Below are 14279 nucleotides of genomic sequence, written 5' to 3' on the forward strand. Positions count from 1 at the left end.
ACAATTATGGCATGTAAAAAGGACAGTGGGTAATAGTAAATAACATAATAATCACCTTATATATACAATTATGGCATGTACAGCGAACAGTAGGTAATAGTAAATAATATAATAATCACAATATATATACAATTATGACATGAACAGAGGACAGTAGGTAATAGTAAATAATATAATAATCACAATATATATACAATTATGACATGAACAGAAGACAGTAGGTAATGGTAAATAATATAATAATCACAATATATATACAATTATGACATGAACAGGGAACAGTAGATTATTTATTTACATGTTAGAACAAATTAGATACTTTTTAGCACAAGAAATATCGCGAATGAACGAACGTAGTGTGAGAATTATACTATTGATTTAATCATTCTGCCATGTTGAACAATCCATAGTATATACATTCGTTTACATTATTCATAATTCCGTGGTGTCATGTAATGTGGTCGTTATAATATTCACAATGCGTGCTTTGAATTGTGCCACATGTATTCCTGGCCTGAAACGTAGCATAAATCTGCTCATCATAATAGCAGTTAAGTATAGTGTACACGAATAAATCTTAATGGTTAACGAAAACAGATTGAATTTTCCGACACCATGGCTGACAATCTTAATATACGTCATCCTTTCACTATGTTAATTGTTTTACACTATTAATCTTGACGGAGTGTTAGCAATTGTATTTATGCGTATATTGCTGAAACGTTTAATAAATTTGACATTGCATTGTAACACATGTGATATTCTCCATGTAATTCATTTAATTAGTAGTTATTTAATTGGGTGCATACTACTATTAAAGTGAGGAAGACAGCGTGTCGCGCATTCCATGAAACAAACAACATGTGTTACATTCATTGTATGCCTCGCGTGGACACCATTTCATTTTGATCATGTGATTGTTCAGTGTGAATGTCAATACTAAAGTGCATTTGAACAACATTGTTTTATTTTAAAACGTTACATCCACATTCCGCGTTGTGTTCGCTATGACACATTAAATATGTCATTGTCAATTAAATAATATTGCCAATTGTAGACCACGTTCATCTTATAAGAGACATAATTATACCCTTTGAACTCTGATCTATTTATGCATTCGGTGCTCGTGCTTATAAACGTATTTTTGAAGCCTTGTTTTAAAATATCAAGTAGCAGATTAACATTTCGAAATTTAAATCTCTAAGTCAAGTAATGGTGGTAATGTATTTGTTTGGTCACTATTTTGCGCAGTGTGTCGAGATAAATATAGAAAATTATCATTTTTTGGGGGTGCCATAAGATATACCCCGAATTGTAATGAATATACACATGAACGTACATTGAAAAGAAGAAAAGCAAACATCACGTTGCATGATTCCATCATAATATTTACATATTCAATTATATATCGAGCTTGTGCAATTATGTTTTATATACGGCAGAGTAATTTATATCTACGTTGGATGAGTATATAATTCCCGCTGACCTAAATTGAAAATAAAGACAATTTATTTTACATTATTACATTACATATCGATCATTTGTATATGCACGAGTCGTTGTAGAACATGAATCTTTGTCATATTTATAATTACTGATCTTTTATATATGCGTATATCGAAGTAATCAGACATTAAAAAATGTAAGCATTAAAAAAGATATGCAGACATAACAAACCAGTACACCACAACTATGGATAATCAAGTAATAATCTCCTTCGCTCATATTTTATTTGTAAATCTGCAATAAATGGTCAGTGTTTCATCATTATTTTACTATTGTTCTTTTTAGTAACATTTAGATGTCGATCGTGTATACAAGCATATTATTTACCTCATGTGCATAATTTATTTTCGAGACACAAGATGCGTGTACATAAATAAATAATGTCACTTACTCCATGCATTGGTCGTCAATAATTTATAATGATTTATTGGTCTGTCATTTTATTCATAAATAATTGCACTTCGACAACATAAAAGAGTGCACTATATGATACATCTCCCAATGTATTGGATTGAAGATATGAATCGAATAAATGCATCTAGTTGACAAAAATAATGGCGATAATGAAAACACAATTATTGACATGCAAATGCAGTATACATGAAAAGACTAAACCAAACAAACAAACCCAGGTTTCTATTATTACTGATAGTATAGTCTCCTCAGATATATGTCGAGTATATGAAAGCTCATACATACGTACATACATACATGAGTATGTTATTTTGTTAAGAGCGTGTTTTGTTTTTCCACGAAGGTATACTCTTTTTTACTACATGACACACGCATCTGCAAAACCATTGTCTCAAACTGGAAAAATAAAACAATTTCCCTGACAACGTTCTTCTGAAATGAGCCGAGAATTAAAAGTATTGGTACTTCATGAATGTGTCTCTCGAGAAGCAGAAATGAACATAGTCGTAGTATGAGGTTATTACGAGAATACCTCAAAGTATGCACGAAGACAGTACAGCTGGAGTATCGACCGACGCGCTGCGGAGGTTGATGCGCGGCGTACTGTCTGAGTGCATACTTTGAGGTATTCTCGTAATAACCTTATTATTATACATCTTTTCTTTCCAAGGATACATCATGGGAATGCCGAAATCCAAAAAGTTTAGAACAGAATCAGCAAACTTCTTTGTGAGGAGTCCGGTCAAACCCTGTTGGCAGCCATGTTTGTTTTTATTATTGGAGGACGCTTTAGCGCGTAATCATTCCATATTTGGAATTCGCATTTCCTTATATGGTAGGATGAAAATACCCCGTAAAATACCGCAACATTACGGCACGCTGTAACTTATGGCGTTACGGTGACATGTATAATAATGGCCGTTATTCTCAAAATTTACGGACTTGTATTGTGGATTATATTGCAGTGCGTTATTAACCGCCATACTAATTGTAATCATGTATAAATTATATATACATATATTATATAAACCAGAAGCTAAATTGAATTCATGTTGTGACTGTTATCATACAACGTACATTGCATTAACACAATTTGATATGTCATCTAGTAAATGTGCCTGAATGTAACTCTATCTGTGTTGTTCAAGAGATAATGGCTTACGTTTTTATAATTTAGGAAACATGTAATTCCTGTCATGCCGATTTTAAGTCAGATAGATATACTAAAACGATATACTTGTGTATGTTTGGCGGAATTAGATTATAATATTAGATTACACAGTGTGGTAAGACCGGTTCACATGTCCAGATTACACGAATATAGTAGAAAAAAATAAAGCAATGTGATAGGGTATATCAGTTCAGTTTTTACATAACATTGTACTGTGCTTTAGAATAATCTGAATTACCCCGAAAACGTGATAAAAATTGCTGTGCGATTGCAAATTGACAGATGAATTGTCAGAGGAATGTAATGGTAATGTTTCATGCGACTGCTATGTTTGTTCAGAATTCGCTCGTAATGGGTGTTTGACCAATGAAATCCCTGGAAGAAAATCTAAAACAACGAAGAAAATTATTTGTTTCCCTTCACTAGTTTTAGTATTTATTTCAGAATGAATTTAATATGTATCAAGTGTTTTATATATGATTATAAATCTTTCTTTTTCACAATATTTTGAGTATTTTTGATCGCCTCCCGAGTTTCTAAGAATAGTTCCCCCTAATATACGTACAGCCGTTAAAAGTAGAATCTTACATTCTTTTTAGAACGGTGTAAATAATATATTTACTTCCCACTATCACAAATTTGTTTTTTGAGTTATATAAAATTGTTTTCACATTATTCCCTATGTAAATTTGGTTTGACCACCCCCTCCCACCACGAAGTATATGCTAATGGGACTAATGATGTAGCAGGAAATGCTTTCACCCATGATTTGTATTGTGTCACATTTGTTGGTATGTTTTTGATATACAATACTTCCAACGTGTGTATATATCAAATATGTCAAAATGAGTCAACGTTTTTTCCACGTCCATTATAAAATGAACAGCTGTAAGCACGTGAAACATTGTAATGAGAATATTCAATATCAGCAATTCTCATGCTTAATCAATATACATATCTAATGTATTGAAAATATATTGCAGTGGTTCTATTTCATTAGTTACCTCTTTCTGGCAAAATCATTCAAAACACCGGCGCAAGATACGACACTTCGTGAATCAAAGCGAAGCTAATTACAAGATTGTGCCTGATTGGCTACCCATTTCTAACACCTAACAGTCAGACCAATCAGAGAGCATCTTTTTTGTTGACAGTTTTTTCGACGTTTTAAATTATTCCTAGTACATATTCGATTTAACTGTGTTTTGTCGCTGTATAGTGCCTTTTGTTAGTTTGTCCTTGGAAAGTAGTACAACTTCATAAATAATCAATCATATTACGTAATGTTTAGCATTGACTTATGTCGAGAACAACGCTATTGACAAACAAAACGCACTGGCATTCAACTGTTGTCAAATGAGTGACAGAACGTTAACCTTGAGACGTACTTTCAAAGACGGAGCTACGTCCCAATCCCACAAATGTTGCCTGAACCACAGTCCCTCTATCCCCGGTCTGGAAACTGTCATTGTATTAGGTGTGAATTGGTTTCCTTTCCTGGCAAAAGCGCGTTGCGAGTATGGACAAAGCTTTGTCATGTGATCAGTACACAGCCGGCCACTATTTTTGACATCGTCAGTGTTATGTGTTTGTTTATAATTTAGTTGTTTATTCCAGAATTTGAGCTTTTTCACATAATTTTCTAATCAGGATATCTTTATAAGGTCATATTTTAGCCGGCGATTAGTTCTTTAATTCATCTATTTCACCAGCAGCGACACATTTTTGCAACAAATTTTCATACCTTTACCCAGAAATTTGTCGTTTTTGATTTTGCGGGTGATTGAAATGAATTTGAATTTGCCATACTTCTCGGAGCGAAACCAATATTTGTCTTCGATTTTGACATTTTATGATCGAAACATTTCATTAAAAATTGGTGGGCTGATTTATTATTTGTCACACCGCATTTTATTAATGTTAAATTGGGCGATTTATATGGATACTTTTTCGATCGTGAGATGCAAATGGCGACGTTTTGAAATGACATTGTACGCTATTTTGTACTAAAAAATCATTTATATACAAACATTGAAGCATTGTTTTATACTGGTGTATCGAATAAAGTCATTAGTTGTTGTATAGTTGGCTTAAACTTTTATGAACCTCCAAGAATCAGAAATATCACATGTTTTCCGATCGACTACGTTAACATGAACGACGCCATTTTGACAAGATTAGTTTAGCGATGCCAGCATGCTTTTCCCCTATTAAAACTAGAAGATGAACATAATTCCCGATATTAATCTTTACATTTCAGCTACTGGATGTTTATGAGTTGGTAGGCTGGTTTTGATACGTATCATAGTTTAAAACCCCCAAATTTCATAGTGATAATTTTGTTTACATGTTTTGTTTACGTTGTGGTTGTCCGAATTTGAAGTCAAAGTGAAGTAATCAATGAGGTATCGCTTTGCATGACGATAAATTTACCGATTTTAATGAATATTCTGACTTCCTTGGCCCGGGTGTGAATGGTTTGTTTACCCGCAACGCGGTTCGAGACAAAAGAACGCTAGTCGTTTCCAGACCGGGGATAGAGAGACTGTGCCTGAATCAATCACAGAAAAGAATAGAGAATGCATATACAGATTAACACCTATGTTTCTCGCACGCTAACGAAATTTTTTTGGACTTACACTGAGAATACAAAAGAAAGTGGAAATATATTATCATAATCACGCTGTTGTGAGGCGCCATTAGCCATCTCTATACATGCATTAAAGTACAGTGCGTGCAATGCTTATGTGATAGAGGTAAAATATGTTTCTCTACTTTTGAGCTCCATAGATAGACTGTGCCAATGTCGGCGCAGATGTGTCTAGTACTACATGCAAATATTATCGTGCTTCTGCAAATAACAATTCATGCATTCACTTTCAAAATAATTGAATACGAGTTTTAAAAGTATGTATCTCAGTGAAATCTGCATGCTTCATTACCAGATGTGTGCACTGTTGCTGTGCAGCGTATAATTTTTCAAAATGGCGGCAGGCGGTCTTTGCTGGACGTTATACAAAATCATGGTTATGTGTTCGAAATTTATATATGCGTTTCAAATGGAAATGTTCATTTTTCAACATTGTTATTACACAATTCAATTTTACTAAATTTAACAAACGTGTGGAGGAATTTAGTCTATTGAGACTATCATTAAATGTTTCACTGATATTAAAATACTGATGCAAAGTCCAATTATATTGTTAAAATTCGTGTTTCGTGTATATAATTTCGAATTTTGTTATACTCTCGTATTGTTAATTGCAGTGCCTAACTGGACAGCAGCAATATATAGCTTACCTGGATCACCATGTATTCAGATATTAAATAAACAAAAACAAGGTACCATATAAATTCAAACTATTACCGACTTGAAAATCGGAAGGTTCTAAGTAAATATTTAATATTCAATTTATAAATTACAATCAATATATTAAACCCGAATGAACTTTGTCATAAATTATTTAGCAAATGAACAAAGCAATACAGAGGAAATACCACATCCGTTTCCTTATGCAAAACGTTAACATTGTCTTACTGAATAATAACAAGGAGTGTTATTTGAACACATATACCCTTTAACCAGAATTTCGGACTATCGTTTATGAATAACCTTCGGCATATATCGGTAGTTAAATATACGATATAGTTGTTAAATATATTCGTGCAGGGTAGGAACTGAAATGTCAACGTACGTTAGCTGTCGACAACGGGCATGCCATTTATAGATTGATATAAGATGAATGTCATATGTGGCGGTATTTGCTCAAACTCTCAGAAACATCTGACGTCACTTCTAGGCATTCAAATTTATATAGCTTCCTGGCTCGTGACCGTGTATTTTGTTTTTAATTTGAGTGAGTCAGTTGTTTGTTTTCCAATTTTCTATGTTCATAGACTTGTAATTTCAATTAATCGATTTTCGATTTCAATTTGTTTAATGATATTTGTACTTCACTATTTATATGTTGCACAACAAGCAATATCTACACTAAAAAAGCATTATACATTAGTAGTTAAACAATACAAAGATTATTTGTTGGTTTCTTCATCGCAAAAAAAAACCAACAAAACTCGTGATGTAGTTTGTTTGATAGTCATTGTGTGCTCCGACTAAAACACGATTAGTAGTATGAGATTGAATACCTAATGGTATAAACAATGTCGACGAGAAATAATGTCAATAACGAACACCTGGTCTGGTAAATAGAATAGCTAAACTTTCGCAACAAAGGATAGAGAGAAAGAAATAAGTTGCATTTTCTAAAACCCATTGTTCTATCAAATTTACCATAATTCATAACATTAGTTTGCGTAAGTTGAACAGTATTGCCGTATGTGTAGTTCGAATCTTTACTTTATTTTATTTTAATATGTTAGTAAGTAAGCAGATGGTAACGGCAGATCGCTTTTTCACTGAATGGAAAAGCCCAAATCAAAAAACGCACGTGCTTTGCTGATAATATACGAGTATAAAATACATAAACTCACCTGTCATCGTGACAGTGGGATTTTTGAATTTGCAGATAACTATAATAAGTGAAAGTACACACATGTATGTAATTTTGCTATTGGTATGGGTATTTGTACCGTGTTACTATATTGTATTATGTTAGCAGTTGAAAGATTAAACATTTGATTTTTTATTATCTATGTATGCTAAATAAATTTATATCCACATTATGTACCAGACCTGATCAGTATCGTGAATAATGGGGTTACAATAACTACGTGTTAGAATTCACAGCTTCCCATATAATATAATATAATATAATATAATATAATATAATATAATATAATATAATATAATATAATATAATATAATATAATATAATATAATATAATATAATATAATATAATATAATATAATATAATATAATATAATATAATATAACATAATATAATATAATATAATTTTAGTTTAAATTAAACAGGGCATCCAAAATCCAGTTTATTCATCGTACACATCATGCGTAATCGGGATATTGGTTCGAAAAATGTTATTTTAAAGATGGTTTTCCTTTTTTACTTTGAAGTCAATGTGTACAACTATTATTTGGCAGAACACAGACTAAGTATTTATTGGCTGATTATACATAATTATTTTATAAAATAGTATTTTATTTGTATTTTGATATAGTCATATTTAGTGATGTACAATAATACCAAAGTCGGATCGAATAACATGTGATTTTCAACGCCTCGTGCACGATGTTACATTGTAACAATATACCCCCATGCTTGTGACACGTGCTGAACTCGTGCGTATGAGTTTGAATAATATAATTGAAAAATTGACCTATGTATAATTAGAAAATGACTGCTCGTCTTGCCTAACAATTTGAATGTATTCGTCGTGTATTAGCGTTTGAAATTAATCACTCAGGAATCACGTGTTATCGCGGCGTTTATTTGAACAGTTTGTAGCTGTGCTGAAAATAAAATGATGTGTATTTGTATTGACGTGTACCTGGTACGGTAACATCGTGTCAATATACACACGTCATCCCTTCAAGTATATGCATTTAAATCTAATAGATAGCGATATGAGTGTATGCCCATATAAGGAGAATGTGTGATGATGTGCAAACACACCTTTTAGGGCTGCTAATAACTTGTTAACATAATTAACCATAATGTTGTTAAAAGTGAAAAATCGAATTTTTGAGAAAATGTATATTTTGACAAATACAATTAGGGCATTCATTGTTATGAATCAAACGGTTGGAACCTGGAACAAAATTCACTCACATGATGAATAATTGTTGATATTTTTTAAATATGCGTGTTGTTTTTGTTGTTTATGAATTTAATTTACTTTAGTATGTCTTTAAAAATTGTCCCCCTTATCCCGATTAGTGGCCCATCATGCATTTCGCGGCGGTCCCACTTTTGACGCCATCTTGGATCCATTGGTGTTTGGAGAACACGCTGTCAACTCTTGAATTTGTTCGGATTTCGTGCCAAAGAGGTGATTACTAGTATTTATTTTTACTACACATTTCGTTATTGCTATTCCCCCCACCCGACCGTTAATGTCAATACAGCCAACTTAGCTCAGCGGAGAGCATATTCTTGTATTTAGCTATCGTAAGGTTTGTGTTGTTAAGCGACCTCGCTGTGTTAAAAAATGCAGTCAACAAAACAATGCAAAGTGAGGGGAAACTTCGCGTGATGGAGTCGCTCACTGAAAATTGCCAGCAAAATATTGTTACTGTACTATTTTATTATTACCCTTAATGCAATGTATGTTTACAATGTTACTGTGTGTGTACAATTCGGTTTTGCTATGAAAGTAGCGATGATTTTTAATGTTCGATCACCGCAGATCTTGGTGTGGGTCGCAGCATGGCAAGCTGATCCGTGATGAATCAACCGGCAAGTTGAAGTTGCACGGCGCTTGAGAAATTGCCGTTTTCACATGTTAAAACACTGCTTTATTCTAAATATATAAGTGATGTGTTAGTACAAAGACGACTTTATTTTACAATTGGGGTATTTTATATCCATATCGCTGTTAAAATAGAAGATTTCGACTTTTTTAAAAGCTAAGCAGAATACTGGTCGTCTCATTTACATGTCAGCGTAGTTCATGCGGGGTTTATTTGTCTAATGTTGTTGACACTGAACTGCGATTTTAAGCGTGGAGTTAAAGTGGGCCGTTTAATCATCTACAAAACCCAGCATCGTTATCTGAATTTTGGCGTTGTTTATGTCTTTGTTTGTTTTTCTCCTGGTGCAAAATCGTGCCGTGATCGTGTTTTGTTAGAAAGTGCCGATTGTGCACGTTGTGTTGTTTGACACAATGCGTCGGATGTCATTTGTCGTCCCCGGCGTATCGTTGAGACGAGTTGCATGCCATGTTATACTTTTTGGATATATTTTCCTTCTAGAATATAAAATATACAAGAAAATGTAAATATTAATTGCTCAAAAAAAACACACAACTAAAATAGCTGCTGAAATGCTTAAGTAAAATGTCCACGCTTTAGTAAAACATTGTTGTGCCCATGATAGTGGTGGGGTAAGCAGACAAAGGAAACTGCAGTTCTCTCTGTCAAATACTATAACTGTTTTTGTTCTCTTCCACGTGTACACTACCCTGCTTCTTTATAAATACAGTTTTTAAATTAATTAATCACAAAAAATATTCAAAAATAAAAAATCCACATCTTCCACAAAAATGTTGCTGTATTGTGGCATACTACAGTTGATTCTGTTAGAATTTTTAAAAACTGCACCCACATGCTATGATTTTCATTATTATGATACTGATCTTATTAATTGAAGCTTATGATGATGTGATTGTAAGCATATTATTAGTGTGGTGATTCACACTGTATCATCTCTATGACAGGATGTGTTGTTGTAAGTCTGAGTTCAATAAGTTTAACAGCTATAATGGAAAAGACCTTGGATTCTATATGAATGCATAAAGCCCTGATTTTCAAACTGGTCTCACCTTGTTGACTGCTGTGTATTTTACTACATCCGGCCAAGATTACCCCCGCCTCCGGTTCTATCCATTCTCCTCAAAATCTTTCCTAGTTTACCTAGTTAACAAAAACTAGTGATCATTAGTCTTATTCAAATTGTTTAATTGTCTAGTCATTAAGCAATTACTGGTTTGATTTGTACATAATGTTTTTGTAGTGTCACGGGATGGTCCAATAATTTAATAAAAAGGGTGTCTAATATGTAACCGTAAATAAATTTCAAGTGTCATGCAGTTATATTAAAACTAAATTTTAAATACAGTTTAAATTAGTTAATGAATTATTTTTAAATCAATTGAATTAACCAAATTAAACTCAACTTGACTCTGCATTTAAGCTAATAGCATTTTTTTTAATTCAATGCTGTTTATTTTCATCTATCTATTGTTTTTTCACTTGAAACTAATTTAGAAATTAGTCGTAGGAACATTAATTAATAATTATCTAATTAGTGCTAAACTGTAATACATTCCATAAGATAGAAATCTTAAACTTATGAAATATATTGAAATTGACATACAAATTTAATATGTTAATGATATGTAAATTAGACACAATTCATGTTGATTTATAGTGTTAATTTTTAGTGGTCCATAAAATGCAGCTTGTGCCATGTTTTCTCTAAAACAGCAAAGGGCAGCTGTTCATACTTATAATGGCTGAATTGGCTAGCATTTTTTTTTGTTTTATATCATCTACCTCTATAATTGATTCTACTCATTTTTTTTAAAAGAAAACCCTGTTGCTGTTGTTAATGTGTAATAAAAGTGACAATTAATAATGTGTCTACTTCAAACAATTTCCATTTTCTAAAGCTATTTTTCCAAGATATCGTCTTGATCTCATGCATATCCCAAATTATTCGCGAAACTCGAGCATGTAATGACTTCTAATATCATTTCTCTAATGTGACTCTAGAGGGCAAAATTCACATTTTCTGCGATTTTCATTAAAAGACAGAAAAAAGTTTCTACTTGGAATCACTATTTAATAATTTTAATGAAAAAAGCCCGAAATAACCCTGGAAGCATTGAAACATTTCAGTAGTCTGGTTTATACTAAATAAGATGAAATTATTTTCTTCCAGTAACCCTACCCTCCCATATTTTTTGGTAAATTGAATAATTGATGTCATGCAAATGATGGTTTATTTCTATGCAGATTAGCTTTATGATCATTCCACCAATTTAATTCTTGTTTTTATTTTCTTTCTACTATGCAGTGAATACTTAATTCTATTGAGACCATGTAGCTAAACTATGACTATGTTCTAAATAACTATAGTACAACCTCATTTGTAAAATAGAATAACAAAATCTACCCAGTATGTTTTTATGTGTTTGCTGGAGACACCAAATTTGTCTTATTTGGTCTATGTAGATAAATCTAACTACAATCTTGCTTTTTCAACTATGGTAAATTTGAAACAAGAGTACATGTATTTAATCTTGCGTCTCAATTAATGATAACATTACTGTAACTTATTCAGTCTGCAAATAAAATCAAACAGATATCATTGTATAGTATATACATGTAGTGTGTGAATAGTCAAATTGAACAACAAAAATTAATATCCCATCCCAAGGTTTGTAAAACCGAACTATTTGTATATCTGAACAAAATCATGTGTTCTGAGCTGTTGGGATATACAACGTATTACTGTACGTAGTACTGTATGTGTATTTCTTGATGGATTGTTTGGTTTTCTCGGTGTGCGCTTATTAATGCTATTCATGCATGCATTTTAATGATATGATTAAAGCAATTTATTCTCCTTAACGTTAATTTTGAATTCTAATACTGAAGTAGTTAAAAGGGTTTATATATTGATGGGTAGTTACTTTGATATGTTTAGTTATGGATATACTATGGTCAATACCTAAATAGTGCATATATCATGACGATGGAGGAAGTGTACTCTTATGTGATGTCCTGAAACATGTCAGGCACCTTAGTAAGGTGGTTTAGTTTTCATGTCTGGTATTGTTGTGACTCAAGTAGACAACCCATGAGAGTTTTGTATATAATTAAAGCTTGCTGGAGCTTACTGATTACTTTGATGTTATATTTAATTCACTTACATTTTGTACTTGCAAAAACAATTCTAGATACTTTCAATTCAGTGGCATGAAGTCTATTTTCAGAACCAATAAATATATTAATTAATTATACTCCTGCAAAAAATTGTTTTACTTTTAAAATGTTATAGTTTGGTTACTGTCAATTTTTGAACATTTTAGTAAAATTTTTGTTTTGGTTTCAAAATTCAGTATAATAAATGTATTCTCAAGAGTACAAAATAATTATTCTTTTTGCTATAAGCAGTGGTTGCTATATTATTATTTTATATAAATTACCAGTTGTAGTTGTTTTTTTGATGTTATGATAAATATATTAATATATTACATGTATATGTACTTGTGATAAAAAATAAATAAAAATTATAAAATGTTTAGTCCCACTTACTTATTTACTTTGTAAGTGAACTCAGTTTGAAAACCAGTCATCTTTTCCATTTTTTATGTAATAAACATGCTGCAAATTTTTCAGATTTTCAACAATTTTGTTCCAAAACTGTGGTAAATAAAAAAAATACCATATTTGCTCTATAATACAATTCCAATAAATTTTAATATAAATTGAAAATTGCACTTGTTATATATAATGAATCATGAAAATATCACTTGGATAAAAATATATAATTTTCATAAGTGCATTTACTATTAATAATATTATGTTCATTGGGTTCAAAATTATAGAAAAATGCAAAAGTGTGTAAAAAAAATGCACCTGAAGTTAATTTTTGGAGGGGGGATATAACGTTGATTAATTGTGAAAAAAATTTGGCTTTCTAAAGGTTTATTTCCATTTAGCATTTGTGTCTTATCACAAGCCTATAACTGCACAATTTGTAGCACCGGTCAGAATTGACAAGTGTAAATGACTGGCCCACAAAAAAAGTATTGAATAAGAATATTGGATGTTAAGATGTTTTGAGAAAATGTCATTGTGTGGTGGTGACATTTCTGGCTAGTTGTATATACATTTAGTATTTGCTTTGGTGGATACACATATTTTCTACAAAGCTGCATGTGCATTCATTCCCAAGCACATCTGCATTATTTGATCATTCAAATATCTTCTTTTATCACGAACATTCACACATTTCTTTGTTCATATCAGATGCAGAAGTGCTGTAGCGTTTGACGGAAATAGAATCACATGCCTAAATGCAAACATTCATGCTCACAATATGTTTTTATTATAATATTAAACAATTTTTTCCCACAAATATATTACTAATGTAATGTAGATGTATAATTATCTTATAGTGAGAATATTGCCAAGTATGCACTCGAGCAGTATGGGGTATCATCAATCTGTGCTATGTGCTGGTAAATATTACTGTGTGGTACTACTGTACTTTTGCAGTAATCCTCCGATAACTTCATTCTTGTTCTTGCATATTAATTGCACTTTTGTAAACCATGTGACCTTTAAAAAAATAAATACATAATTATTTTTCCATAATTTCTTGAAAGAACTTGATCTAGTGCTGTAGGGGATGGATAATTATATATTTAGATTACAAAGAAACTATAGTTAAGTTAAAAATGTTCCCATTTTGTAGACTCGACATTGATTTTGGTGTTTACCTGCCATCTGTTACTGATTGAGAACTTGGATACTGT

At 31.9% G+C, this 14279-nt stretch overlaps 1 protein-coding gene across 2 annotated transcripts in view; it reads left to right on the forward strand.

The window, feature by feature from the left end:
• Window positions 1-8970: 8970 nt before the first annotated feature.
• LOC100375162 (uncharacterized) overlaps window positions 8971-14279 on the forward strand; it is a 34134-nt gene continuing 28825 nt past the window's right edge. For both annotated transcript variants that reach the window (XM_002732042.3, XM_078006948.1), the window contains exon 1: window positions 8971-9062. The gene's annotated coding sequence lies outside the window, so the exon portion shown is untranslated. The remainder of the gene's footprint in view (window positions 9063-14279) is intronic.

Source organism: Saccoglossus kowalevskii, chromosome 15, assembly GCF_978046115.1.
Source record: "Saccoglossus kowalevskii chromosome 15, keSacKowa6.1, whole genome shotgun sequence".
Lineage (NCBI taxonomy): Eukaryota > Metazoa > Hemichordata > Enteropneusta > Harrimaniidae > Saccoglossus > Saccoglossus kowalevskii.